The sequence below is a fragment of the Phocoena sinus genome, chromosome 9 (genome assembly GCF_008692025.1).
Source record: "Phocoena sinus isolate mPhoSin1 chromosome 9, mPhoSin1.pri, whole genome shotgun sequence".
In the NCBI taxonomy this organism is placed as follows: Eukaryota; Metazoa; Chordata; class Mammalia; order Artiodactyla; family Phocoenidae; genus Phocoena; species Phocoena sinus.
Genome location: NC_045771.1, coordinates 87,157,074 through 87,169,832, shown reverse-complemented (window position 1 = coordinate 87,169,832; position 12,759 = coordinate 87,157,074). Strand labels below are relative to the sequence as shown.

The window sequence follows — 12,759 nt, the reverse complement described above, 5'->3', positions numbered from 1 at the left end:
CACAAATTATCTGCTGCTGGTTCACCATTTGGTGGTATTTTTGTTTCATTTTTTTCATTGGTACAAGGGGTTGAATTTTTCCCAAAGCCTCATCTTTCCAAGTAACTTATATGTGCCATAGAACTACCCCCTGCCTACGGCTGAGATATTTTCAGTGCTCCCATCCACGTGTCTCGCCATCAGAACAGGATTTGAACTCCCCACCAATTCATCTCCTCGAAATTTTAATAGCATAAGTTGGGACTACTCACATCTATTGGTTTATTTAATTTGAAAACACAGTTAAAGTAGGAATTCAAGTATTGTTGGCTCAACTGACTTATCTTGCTAAAGGAAACAAAGTTTAGTAACTGATAAAAAGTATTTGTATGGCCAAGTTTCCATGGTTTCTACACTGTTGTCTCTTATTCACTGTACATTTTAATGTAAACTACACTCATATCTAATTTAAATATATTCAATATCACACGTATTTTACCTTTTACCTAAGAAATAACACCTGTATTACTTTAAAAATTCCCCAAACTGAGGTTGTCACTAGCACGCTCTTCCTTATGTTCCAAGGTTAAAGAAAGAATTAGAGGGGATCACTTAAAACATGTACCCATTCATTTTAATGTTTTCCAGTTGATATTTTTGACAGCAAATTGTATATGTCAGCAAGACCCCAGTTGCTAGGACATCAAGAATACTGCAAATAAGAAAATACGGTTAATACAAATCTTTGTAGAGAGTAGTATAGTATTAGTAACATTGAATATGTTACAATATCAGTAAAAATTGTTTTTGTGTATACAGCATGACGAAGCTACTTCTGGGTATTTACCATAGTAAAACTCTCACATGTATACACAAAGAGATTTGTGCAAGAATGTTCACAGCAGCATTATTTGTACTTGGCAAATAATGGGAAGCAATCCAAGTGTACATCAACAAGAGGATGGATAAATTGTAATTTATTTGCATAATAGAACATTGTTTGGTGGTGAAAATGGATAAACTTAGAGTATACCTATTAACGATAACGAAAGTTGCAAAATTATAAATGTAGTATGATGCCATTTATCAAATATTAAAACTTGCAAATACTGTATATTGCTTATGAATACATGCATACATTGCAAAACTACAAAAGCATGTATGGGAGTGATACATACAAATGCATGATGGTAGTCACCTCGGGTGAGGAAATAAGATCAGAGTGGGGGATGTGGAAGACATTGTATCTAAAATACTTTATTTCTTTTTTAAAAGTCAAAAGATAACATAATGTTAAGACCTGAATGAGTTGTGTGCATACAAATGGGCTTGTCATATTTCTGTTCTCATGTGAGGATCTAAATATTACAGCAAGAAAAAAAAAAGAATAGGGAATTCCCTGGCGGTCCAGCGGTTAGGACTCGGCGCTCACATTACTGGGGGCCTGGTTTCAACATCCCGCAGGCTGCGTGACACGGCCAAAAAAAAGAAAAGAATAAATAGGCTTTGTCAGGCAGATTCAATGGGGAAATATATTCTAGCAGTAGAGCAGCGTGTGCAAAAATGCAAAGACGGGAAGCAGCTTGGCTCCTTGGGGGAGTCAAAGCTCATTTGTATTTGAGGAGGGGTGCCAGGGAGCAGCCTGGAGAGACGTCAGGGTCCAGGGTTGCTGGGGGCCTTAGGAGGGAGGGAAGGGGAGTACTTTCTCAAACTAACAAAATTCAGCTTTACCCAGGAGGCACCGGGATAAGTCCACTCTGAGCAGAGTGCGGAGAGGGGTTGGAGTTAAGAAAAGAAGCTGGGAGACTGGAATTAACAGGTAGATTTGGGACAACAGCTGAGGAATAATTTTAAGTTGTCTGATAAGAATGTTGCTAGGATTCATACTTCTCTAGAGAAACTACAAACTGTTTCACATACAAAATATAGTAGTAAATACAAAAAGTGACTGTGTTTATTTATTGTGCAGAAGGAAAAGAAAAAAAATAGCTGTTACTGAAAGAATCCCAGTTCAGAGGTAAGAGGAGCTTGTCCTCATAACTGTATCTTCTATTTAGTCCTTTGGGTGCTTATTATAAATGAATTTTCACAGTATTTTTTAAACCCAACATGGATGGAAATGGATGCTGTCTTTATAGACACAGAAGACCATGCAATGACAATGGGAAAGTCTGCCTCTCTCCAGCGGCCTTATTACCTTATTCCAGCCCCTGGTTCCAGTGTCCAGAAACCATGCCAATACAGCAGAGAAAGAAAAGTTAAGTCTGGAAACGTGACTTTTATGGAGAGAATACTGGTTGAATAATATATGGATACACATGTGAATAATAAAAAAGGCACAGAAACTGTGTGTAAGAAATATTGCCTCAGTAAATCTAGAGACAGTAAACTAACAGCAAAATTATTATAAGAATCCCTTAATGTTACTATCCATGGAAAACAGACATACTATGATAAGTCAGGCACTTGTCACCACCTCTGCAATCACCGTAACAAAAACTAAACAACTCCCTTAAACACTGAAGAAACCCAGGCATTCCTAATTTTAATGTAATTTCTTTCATGTTCATAGTTCAGGTGATTCGAAGTTGATTATTTGGTCTTCCTCTAAATTTCCTAACTGTAATAAAATATAACTATAAAATGTTGGAAACTACATAAATATCCAAACATACATGAGTGTTTGAACACAGTGTGGTACATATACACAATGGAGTATTATGTAACTGTAAAAAAGAATGAGGATAATCTCTGTGAAGTGATATGGAGTGATTTCCATAGATATTGGGACGTGAAAAAAGCTAAGCACAAAAGAGCATTTACAGTCACTCTTTAAGAAAGAAGAGGAAACAACACATAGTTATACCTTCTTAGCTTTATGGAGAGAAACCAGGAAGAATAAGACAGAAAACCATGAAGTTGGTTACTCCCGGGGGGGGGGGGGGGGGGGGGGGGGGGGGGGGCGGGGATTGGGTGGCATGAGTGGAACAAAGGAGGGAAGACATTTCTCTGACTATTAACATTTGTATAGCTTTCACTTTGGAGGTCAATGTTAATCTACAAGTTCAAAAATTAAATCAAACCACCAAACTGAAAGTAAACTCATCTCTAAACTAGAAACAATAGCACTAACTCACAAAGTTGTTGTGATATAAGTTAATACAGGTAAGGTGCTCAGAACAATGCCAAGCACATGTGCCAAGCACTGAATAAGTGTTACTCAGTATTACTATTACAATTGTTATTATATTAGGTACCTGAGCACTACATCCAAAAATAGTTTATAATCCACCTGTCTACAGTGTTGCTACTCAGTATTTGGTCCTCCAGTCGGCCCACCAGCCCCACCTAGGAGCTTGTTAGAACATATCTCAGGCCCAACCCAGACCGACTGAATCAGAATCTGCATTTTTAACAAGATCCCCAGGTGATTCCCATGTACATTATAGTTTAAGTACTGGGCTGCAGGACCTGTGTGTGACAAGGTAATCTCCTAAGATGGCAAAGACCAGTGTCAAATGGGCGACAATAGAAATTCATGTCACAGGAATCCCATTCCTTCTCAGTATCTCACTCTTAGGATTTATTCAGCGATGATCAAAGCCTGAAGAAAAGCAAAGTTGGTTTTACACACAGGCCGAGATACCAGTAACTTCCTCATCACAGGACTCTTAGGCTGGTGTGGTGCTCTTGACGAGAGTGCCCTCCTATGGAGTAGAGAGGAAATTTCCAGCTCTCCCGTCCCGCGCTGCGAAGGTGATACCCGGCCTCTGCTCAGACGCCACTGGGTCTCCAAGCGCGCTTTTCAGCTTTAAGACCCGCTGCCAAATAGCTAGCTCATCATGTGTCACAACAGTATGCACTCTGGAAACGCACAAAAGCAGAAAGAAAAAAAAAATGACCCTAATGAACCAACCATAATCCTTGCTAAGACAAAGCCAGAGGAAAATTTTTACATTGAAATCATTTCTACCCCTCACCTTCTTGGATTCGTGCACTCTGGCCACGGTGCTCTCTTTTACCCTAGGTGTTAAAAACAAAACAGGCTCTTCCCTTCCCTCTTTGCTTCTTCTTTTATCCCTTCCTTCTTTCCCGTCTCCATTTCCCCTCCATTTACATTCCTTTCTCCTAAATCGCATATTATGTTGCATTACTTAATAAAAAACAAAAGCTGATTTGTAAATTCTAACTCGAATGCCTGGGAAAGAATCTGTCGCGCATGTTTGCAGGTAGTGTTCATCCGAGGCAATTCGTCAAAGCTTTAAAAAACAAAACAGGGCTTCCCTGGTGGCGCAGTGGTTGAGAGTCCGCCTGCCGATGCAGGGGACACGGGTTCGTGCCCCGGTCCGGGAAGATCCCACGTGCCGCGGAGCGGCTGGGCCCGTGAGCCATGGCCGCTGAGGCTGCGCGTCCGGAGCCTGTGCTCCGCAACGGGAGAGGCCACAACAGTGAGAGGCCCGCGTACCCCAAAAACAAAACAAAACAACTGCACTGTCAATTCAGTATTGTCATTATTCCTGTGTCAACGTGAGTCTCCATAATGAGTGTATTTTGAAATATCTGTTAGGGTATTTTCATTAAAAAAAAAAAATGACGGTAAGCAATGAAATGTTTCCCGCTTGAATACTCCCGCTTCTCTATTCTGTTTGCTGCACGAATCCCATCTTGAGGAGTCCGTGGGCCGCGGGAGACGAGCGTGGGTGTGGCTCGCGCAGCACTGCTGGGCTGGACGCGCGGGGTGTGGCTTTCCTTCCACCTTAGAAGTTCGAGAGGAGGCTCTGAGTCGCAGGGGTCGCGCGGCGCGGCGGGGGGCGGGGCGGGGCGGGCTCGGGTTACGGGTCGCGCCGGGCGCTGCGCCTCCACTGCCGGTCTAGGGAGCAGTGGCGCGGCGTCGAGGCGGCAGCGGCTCCGGAGCGCGGCGGGGCGGCGCCTCCGCCCAGGGCAGCGCCGGGCAGCGCCGGGCAGCGCCGGCCGGTGAGTGCGCGCGGGCCGGGGCCGGGTTGGGAGCGGCCGCGACGCGCGCGGAGCGCCCCCCGCCTGGTCCGCGGGGGCCCACGGGGCTCGCTGCGTCGCCGCCTCTCCCGGCGTCTTTAGCTCCGCTCTGTGTCTCGGGCTCTCTACCTCTCCGAAAACCCCTTTCCTAAAACGAATTCAACATTTGACGTGCCCACTCCTTGGCCGTCTCTCACCCCTGACAGGATAAAGTCTGAAAAAGCGCCTTCCTTTGCCAACCCGCCTCCCCCCACGAGGCCGCGACCGCACAGCTTCTTTACCAGACGTTTGCGTCTTCCCTGGCCGTGTGCGCCCCTGTGGTTCTAACGCAACCCTCTGTTCTTTACAGTTTTGTTTTCGTAGCCTCTCAGGCGCCCAGAACCCTCCGCCTTAACCCGCTGTGCGTAGCCTCAGGCCGCGTGTACCCCAGCCTCGGTGCTGCCCTTCGTCTTCTCCCTGGAGCCCAGCGCCGCCCCCGGCCAAGCCGGGAGCCGGGATGCGCTCGCCGCTTGGACGGTTCTGGTTCCCCAGGGGAGCTGTGGTTCGGAGACTGGGCTGCTCCCCGCTTCCTCCCAGCGCCCGGGGGACGTTTGAACCTCGGGTCTCCGGCCTCTCCCTGAGCGGAGGGCTTGCTGAGAGCCTTCCTGCCCTAGAATTTGGTAGTGGTGGCCTCCCGCCTAAGACAAGTCTCCGGCCTAAGCAGTGGGCGCTCTATCGTAATAGCCGCCCTGATATGATGGCCTTTGAAAGCCCTGACTTGTAAAACAGTCGATCAGGCAATAAGTTCGCTTGCATTGACTGCCTAGCCGGGGCGCACTCTGGGCCAGACCCACGATGAAGCAGGATGGAAACACAGGCTGTGAGGCGGGTGGGGAGATTCTTTTCCTCCCGGTGATGAGGACTGTGTATCAATGTGGGGTCTAAAACTTTCAAAACCTGAATGGAAACACAACAAAAATGGCAATTTCGGGGTGGAGGGTGGACTGATTCATCTTTTTCTTATCTGAGAACTGGGAATCTCTGGTGTTATATAAATGTATCATTTAAGGTGAGCTTGGAAATGGTGAGGAATTTGAAGCATGCAATAGGATGCATAAGCCTTTCTGAAGTGAAATTTGAAATAGGTTTTTGCCAGGCAATCCTTCTAATTATTTCTGTAGTGTTTCTTTGTTTCTGAAGACTTTCAGGCAGGGGACGGGAGGCAGGAGAGAGAAATTCAAGCCAATGTGCATTAGAAAGAAACGGGGAAGAATTCCTAGGTAAGGTTGCTATGGCTGATATCTTAAGTGCACTGCTGGAAAGCATTCTAGCCTGTTAAGTAACACCTGAAGCCCCAATTCTGTTACGTAGCATTTCTTTCTTTCTTTTTTTTTTTTCTCTTTAACTACTCTGAAACTATACAGAGTTACACGTTCCTCATTAATTTATGAGTGATACCAAAAGAATTGACTCAATCCAACAAGAATTTGAGCACCTTTCCTGTATGAGGTGCTTTGCTAAGAGCTGCAGAAGAATGGAAGATGGTGGAACTTTGTAATTAAAACAACAACAACAACAACAGTGGACTGATTTGTAAGGTGTAGATGCAGGTGTGCACTGCCTGGTCAATTTGAAATCAAAAACAGTTGGGCTTCTCTTCATGCTAAATGCCATGTGTAGCCCCTGATAACTTAATCATTTGGCAATGTTATCGTGCCATTGCAGGTGGTCTGCATTTTAGTAATTCCAAAGTAAAAGGTTTTCTAAGTAATACAACTAAATAAGAAAGTACGTTTTCCTTAGCCTTTGCATTACCATTAAGTTAATGAAGTCAAAATCAACAAGAAAAATTAGATGTTGATTTTCCTTTCCTTTGGTTTCAAACTAGTGAAATCCTACACGAAAGAAGACAGAGTCAGCATGAATAAATTTAATTTCTGGTGCTTTCCAAACTGTCTTATCTAAGTCCATTCTTTTGGAAGATAGATCCAGTTTCATGAAATCTTTCAAGCCTTCTTTTGAAAATAGTTCCAGAGACCAACTTCATAAAACCTTTAACTGTAGATACCAGAAGCCATCAACATCATCATCAGCTTCCCAATTTTACCCTTGAAAACAGTTGCATTCTAGGGGACTCTTGGGGAGGGGACAGGCCTTTTTTAAAATCTGGCCAAAGCTAGGGACTTGATCCCTAGAAAAAATGCACACTCATTTAGAATGTTGTGTATCTTTTGGAGGATTCATGGTATCTTGCTTAAGAACGGGGGCAGTGGGACTTCCCTGGTGGCACAGTGGTTAAGAATCTGCCTGCCTATGTAGGGGACACAGGTTCGAGCCCTGGTCCGGGAAGATCCCACATGCTGTGGAGCAACTAAGCCCGTGAGCCACAACTACTGAGCCTGCGCGCTAGAGCCCACGAGCCACAACTACTGAAGCCTGTGCGCCTAGAGCCCATGCTCTGCACCAAGAGAAGCCACCTCAGTGAGAAGCCCACGCACAGCAGCAAGGACCCAGCACAGCCAAAAATAATAAATAAATAGATTTATTAAAAAAACAAAAAACAGGAGCAGTAAATAAGTCAAAAGGTAGGTAGATGGAGGAAAATGGAAATGAAGCAAGGATGTGGGTAAATCCACAGACTGTAGATACATTTTAATTTACTTCAAATGGAATAAATACCTGGCCTTTTGAGTAAGTGTTCTGTGAATGGGAAGTAATAATTGTATTAGTTGTAAAAGACTGAAGACAAATCAGTCCTATTAATTTTTTAGTTGCTCAAGATCAGCTTTTATCTTGAACATCATGAATCTCGTTTTTCAATTTTTCTTGTTCTTCTCAAGGAAAGTGTTTCTTAGATGATTTTTCTCTTAGCACTGATGCCTCATTCAGAACCGTTTATCACCTGCCAACTTTTCTAATATGGGAATGGTTGAGTTCAAAATTTGAACTTACTGTCACACAACACATAACAGTAGTTCACCTTTGGGAAGGAGATAGATATATAATTACCATATTCAGTGTGAACCACTGTGATAGCAGTGGTTGTGTCTTGGAGAGAGTTGGTTAGTATTAGGAATGAGTGGACAGCATTAAGAATATTTTGGACATAAATTCTTTTAAAAAGAAACAGTAACCAGTGGATTAACTTTCCTTCTTCTATCCCCAGGGCCAAGGAGCAAGCTCTCCCATCTCCAGCTCTCAGCTTCACAGATCAAGATTTCACTGAGCTGCACTAGACCTCCCATCTGGGGACCCTGCCCCCTGCTCTGTGTGCTGCACGTTGGATCTGGGTAAGTAGAGGCCCCTGGAACTAGTAAAATGGGAGAGTGAGTCATAGGTAATGATGAATTTTACCTGGACTACAAGATTCCTTAATATTTCCAGAAGCCTAAATCATGTAGCACTATTTGGAAGAAAATGGTAAGAAAGAGAATGCCAGAACCATCACGGTTTACTGTCTCCTTTTAACTTGGATCAGGACCAACCTAACTGATCCTTAGATATGAACCAGTTTTAACTTATCTTTGAGTGACAACTAGGTAACTGGTCACAACCCTAGAATGTCATTGATAGACATTAACTGGATTACTAAATTAATGGAGATCATGGTTTTAATCCAAGTTCTCTCCTTAACTAGGTATGTGATCTTGGTTAAGTAACAAATCAATTAAATTATTTGGACCTTAATTTTTCTATGTATAAAATGTGTGTCATGGGATCAGTGGTTCTCAACTACTGTGTAGTTTCATGCATTTGATGGAACTGGAGAGTTTATTTAAAATATGTGTATACACTGGGTCAGAGATTCTGATTTAATTGGTCTGGGGCAGGCCCAGATATCTCTGTTTTTTACAAGTCCCCCCACACCCCCAGGAAACACTAATGTCCAGCCAAGATTGAGAATCACTGGGTTAAATAAACGCTAAGAACTGATTCTAAGGTTGTGTAACCTAAAAGCAGTAAAATCTGCTTTCATGCGTAGCTTGGCCCGGCATTACGTCCACTCCATGGTAACCAAGCCTAAACATGCCTTTCTAAGAAGCAGTCCAAATCAAGCAATTTAAATTTATTCAGGGAAGATGCTGTGCCTTCTTGTGGTTTCAATATTCCCACAATGCTTTGCGAGTTCTCGGCACCTCGTTCGTTTTGATGGACTGAATTAGGTGTAACTCTGCCCATCTAAAATGATTAGCTGTTCCTGAAGGTCCCCAGAGACGATTATCTCTCTTCTCTCGGTATCCATGCCAGTGTTTACTAGCCTATTGAAAGTTTCTGCTAGAGGTGATCTGTGACTTTCTGGGGTTGGGGAGAAGGTGTCAGCAAGGGATAAGGATGATCACATCGATCGTTGCTGAAATGTGAGCTTCTGTGTCCAAACTGAGATAAAAAAATGATCCTCACACCTTCTCAAGTAGTTGTAGACTATCGAGTTACCAGAACTGAGATAAGAGCACATTGTGTACTTTCATCAGTTGTTGGGACCTAATCTTGTTGCCATTACATTGTAAATTCTGTACACGTTCACACTTTGAAAATTATTCTTCAGTTTAGAGTTATTAAAGTGTAATCCGTGAAATTTATTTCTCTTTATCCTACCCTTTTTTTCCTCCCACTGCCCTTCGTATCCCAAAACACTTAGAAGAAGAAAAAAAACTGTGTATGTGTGACTGTCAGATCAGTAAAGGGAAATGGACCTAAGTTGACAAAACATGGAAAGGCATTAAGAAGGAAACGTAAAACAAGGCTAAGGAGGCTCATGGATTGCAAGGAGCTACACTTAATTTCTTTTCTCTCTGCTATTGGTCTTAGAGCTGCTACACATTTATTCTCAAGTTTTCTAAACTTTAGGCAAATCGGATCCCACCTGCTGTGTGTTGGTAGATGTGGGCTTGTGGCCCACGATTCCTACGTGTCCCCTGCATCTTCCATACACAGTGCGTCGAGTGGTATCTTCATGGGTGAATTGGCAGCCTGGACATACTTGGTCTAATTCAGCATTGACCAATCCCAGAGCCTGACTTAATCCTAAATAATGTCTTAGGTTGGGGAATATTTTCTTCTGGAGTGGAAAGCTACTGGCTCTGGGGTTCTTTACTTTTGTGTCTGAGAGCTGCCCTTACCTGGAGTCAAAAATGTGATGGAGAACCACAGATTCAGCTCAGCCCCGCACTCTCCATCCTCCTAGAGCTGGCTGCACTCAGAAAAAATTCTAAGATTCGATTCGTTTTATATGTTTATTGCTGATCATTGTTCCCAAAGATTTAGTGGTATTGGGCACAGGCTGTTTTGTTATTTCACAATTTATTCTTTACGTCTTAAAATGAATTAAGATAGGAGCAAATGTGCTAGAAAAGATGGTTTTATCATCATAACTTTAAATCTAATGAAAAACTTAATTCTTGCTAAACTCAAACACCCAATTATGTGTTTATATATAAGCATTTGTCCTCCCACAAATCTAATTTTTGAAGCTAGTAAGTATAATCAGGGTTGGTCTGGTTCTTAGGTTTTGGTTTCAATTATCATTAGTTTGCTTTTTAATCTTTACTTCCTCAAGGTAATTAGAAATGATAACATCTTCTTAACTTGTCCCTGTTTTCTTGAACACTTTTAACAACAGTCTCCAAAGCTAGCAGGGTATTTTGTTTCTTCCTTCCTTCCTTGATTCACTTATCCATTCAACAAGTGTCTAATGAATTTCTGCTTTGCACCTGTCCTCCTATAGCTGTCATTTTTGCGAAGGCAGGAGGGGAGACAGAAAATAAAGAAGTAAAATACTTTGTGAGTTAGATGGTGATATATGCCGTGGAGAAAAAGAAAGCTGGGAGGAAGGCAGTGGAGGAGTTGGTTGGGCAATATTTAAAATAAGGTGGCCTGAGAAGGTGACCCTGAGACTAGACCCGAAGATGATAAAAAAAAAAGAAAGAAAGAAAAGAAAAGATAAGAATAGGTTATGGAGCTTTCTGGGAGTGGAGCTTTCTAGCCAACACAGTGGCCCTGAGGCAGGTGTGGGCCTGGCACATACACAAAACAGCAAGGAGGTCCGAGTGGCTGGAGCAGAGTGATGAGGGGGGAAGTGGAAGGAAATGAAATCAACAAAGGAAGGGGTGGCTGTGTGATGGAGTCTGGGAGGGTGGGGAAGATCTTGTAGGGCCTTTTCCGTGCGATGCTGCTACGGTGAAATGAAGGTGCGGCTTCTTACTGGTTAGCCAAAACAACGGAAGCCCCGTGATCTCTGTTTCTAGTTTGTTACCCCCTCTGGATGTTAACCAGTTTTTGTTTCCTCATCAAATCAGGCGATACCGATATTTCCCCTTGTGGTTTCTTTATCCCCAAGGTTGGCTCTGGAGTGGGATTCAGTCTTCCCATCTTTGCTTTCTTGATGCCCTGAAGATTAGGCTTGCTCTTCCTTTTTAAAGAATGTGCCACTGGTCAATAAGAAACAAAAATGGTCAGTACCAAAACCAACAGTCATGAGAGAAATTAATAAACTTATACAGTGTATATCCTTGGTTTATACTGTAGTCCAGACACAAAGTGGTTGCATTGCTAGTGAATAGAACGTAGCCTGTGTGATTTGTTGGGTCCGCATATTGTTTTATAAAAATTTGTGTTGTTTTCCAACATTTAAAAATTAAGGGCTTCCCTGGTGGCGCAGTGGTTGAGAGTCCGCCTGCCGATGCAGGGGACACGGGTTCGTGCCCCGGTCCGGGAAGATCCCACATGCCGCGGAGCGGCTGGGCCCGTGAGCCATGGCCGCTGAGCCTGCGCGTCCGGAGCCTGTCCTCCGCAACGGGAGAGGCCACAACAGTGAGAGGCCCGCGTAACGCATAAAAAAAAAAAAAAAAATTAAGAAAGTTTTCATTAAAATACAGTTTCAAGTTCTCTTTGAAAATTGAATGTTCTATTTATATGAAGTTCTAGAATAAGCAAAACTAATCTATGACGATGGAAATCAGAACTGAGGCTCCCTGACATGGGGGTGTGGCAGGGATTGACTAGGTAGGGCCACTAGGAGAAATTCTGGATGATGAAAAGGTTCTGTGCATAGTAGTCTGAAATGCATGATAAAACACATTAAACCAAACACTGGTCTGTGCAGTTCATTATATGTCAGTCGAACCTCAATATGAAGAAAGTTTAAAATGGAAGCCAACATTCAGTGAGAGCTGACTAGCAGTGACCACTGCGGACTTGGCATGTGCTCTTGAGATTGGCACAGATTCACCTGGTTCACTTCAATCATTGTCATTACCTACCTGGCCCCTGTAGGTGGTATTGGTGTGTGATTCCTGCAGTAGTGGTTTTGGTTTCAATTATCAGTGGAGAACAAATCTGAAAGGGCCTGATAATGCGTCACTGGCAGTGGAGAAATTATTACCTGCCTCCTCGGGTTGTATGTGAAGCATGTAACAAAAACATAAACCTGGTAGCTTGGGTCCATCCACCTCTCAATTAGTGGTATTCTCAAATCTGGGATTCTCAGAGGTCTCTGAACATAAATCTCACCTTTCCTCTCAAATGCAAGGGTCGCCTATGTTTGCAGACTCCTCCTCTGAAAGTATAACAGAAAGTACCTTTCAATCCTATTATCAGCACTTAAAACTTACTTTTATTATGTTTGTTATGAAAATAATAGGGTCTACTGTGGAAATCCTAGAAAGTACAGGCAAGAAGAAAATAAAATTACCCACAATTCCAGACATAACCTCTGTTTACTGTTTTGTGGTAAATGCTTTCACATTTTTCTCCATACATCTATATATACTTTATATTGAAAATACGTTTACTATGTAAAATTTAGCACAC

At 43.0% G+C, this 12,759-nt stretch overlaps 1 protein-coding gene across 1 annotated transcript in view; it reads left to right on the top strand.

The window, feature by feature from the left end:
• Nucleotides 1-4,805: 4,805 nt before the first annotated feature.
• The window catches only part of SLC26A5 (solute carrier family 26 member 5), a 55,807-nt gene continuing 47,853 nt past the window's right edge, over nt 4,806-12,759 (top strand). Inside the window, 2 exon segments of the mRNA XM_032644084.1 lie at nt 4,806-4,953; nt 8,117-8,240. The gene's annotated coding sequence lies outside the window, so the exon portion shown is untranslated.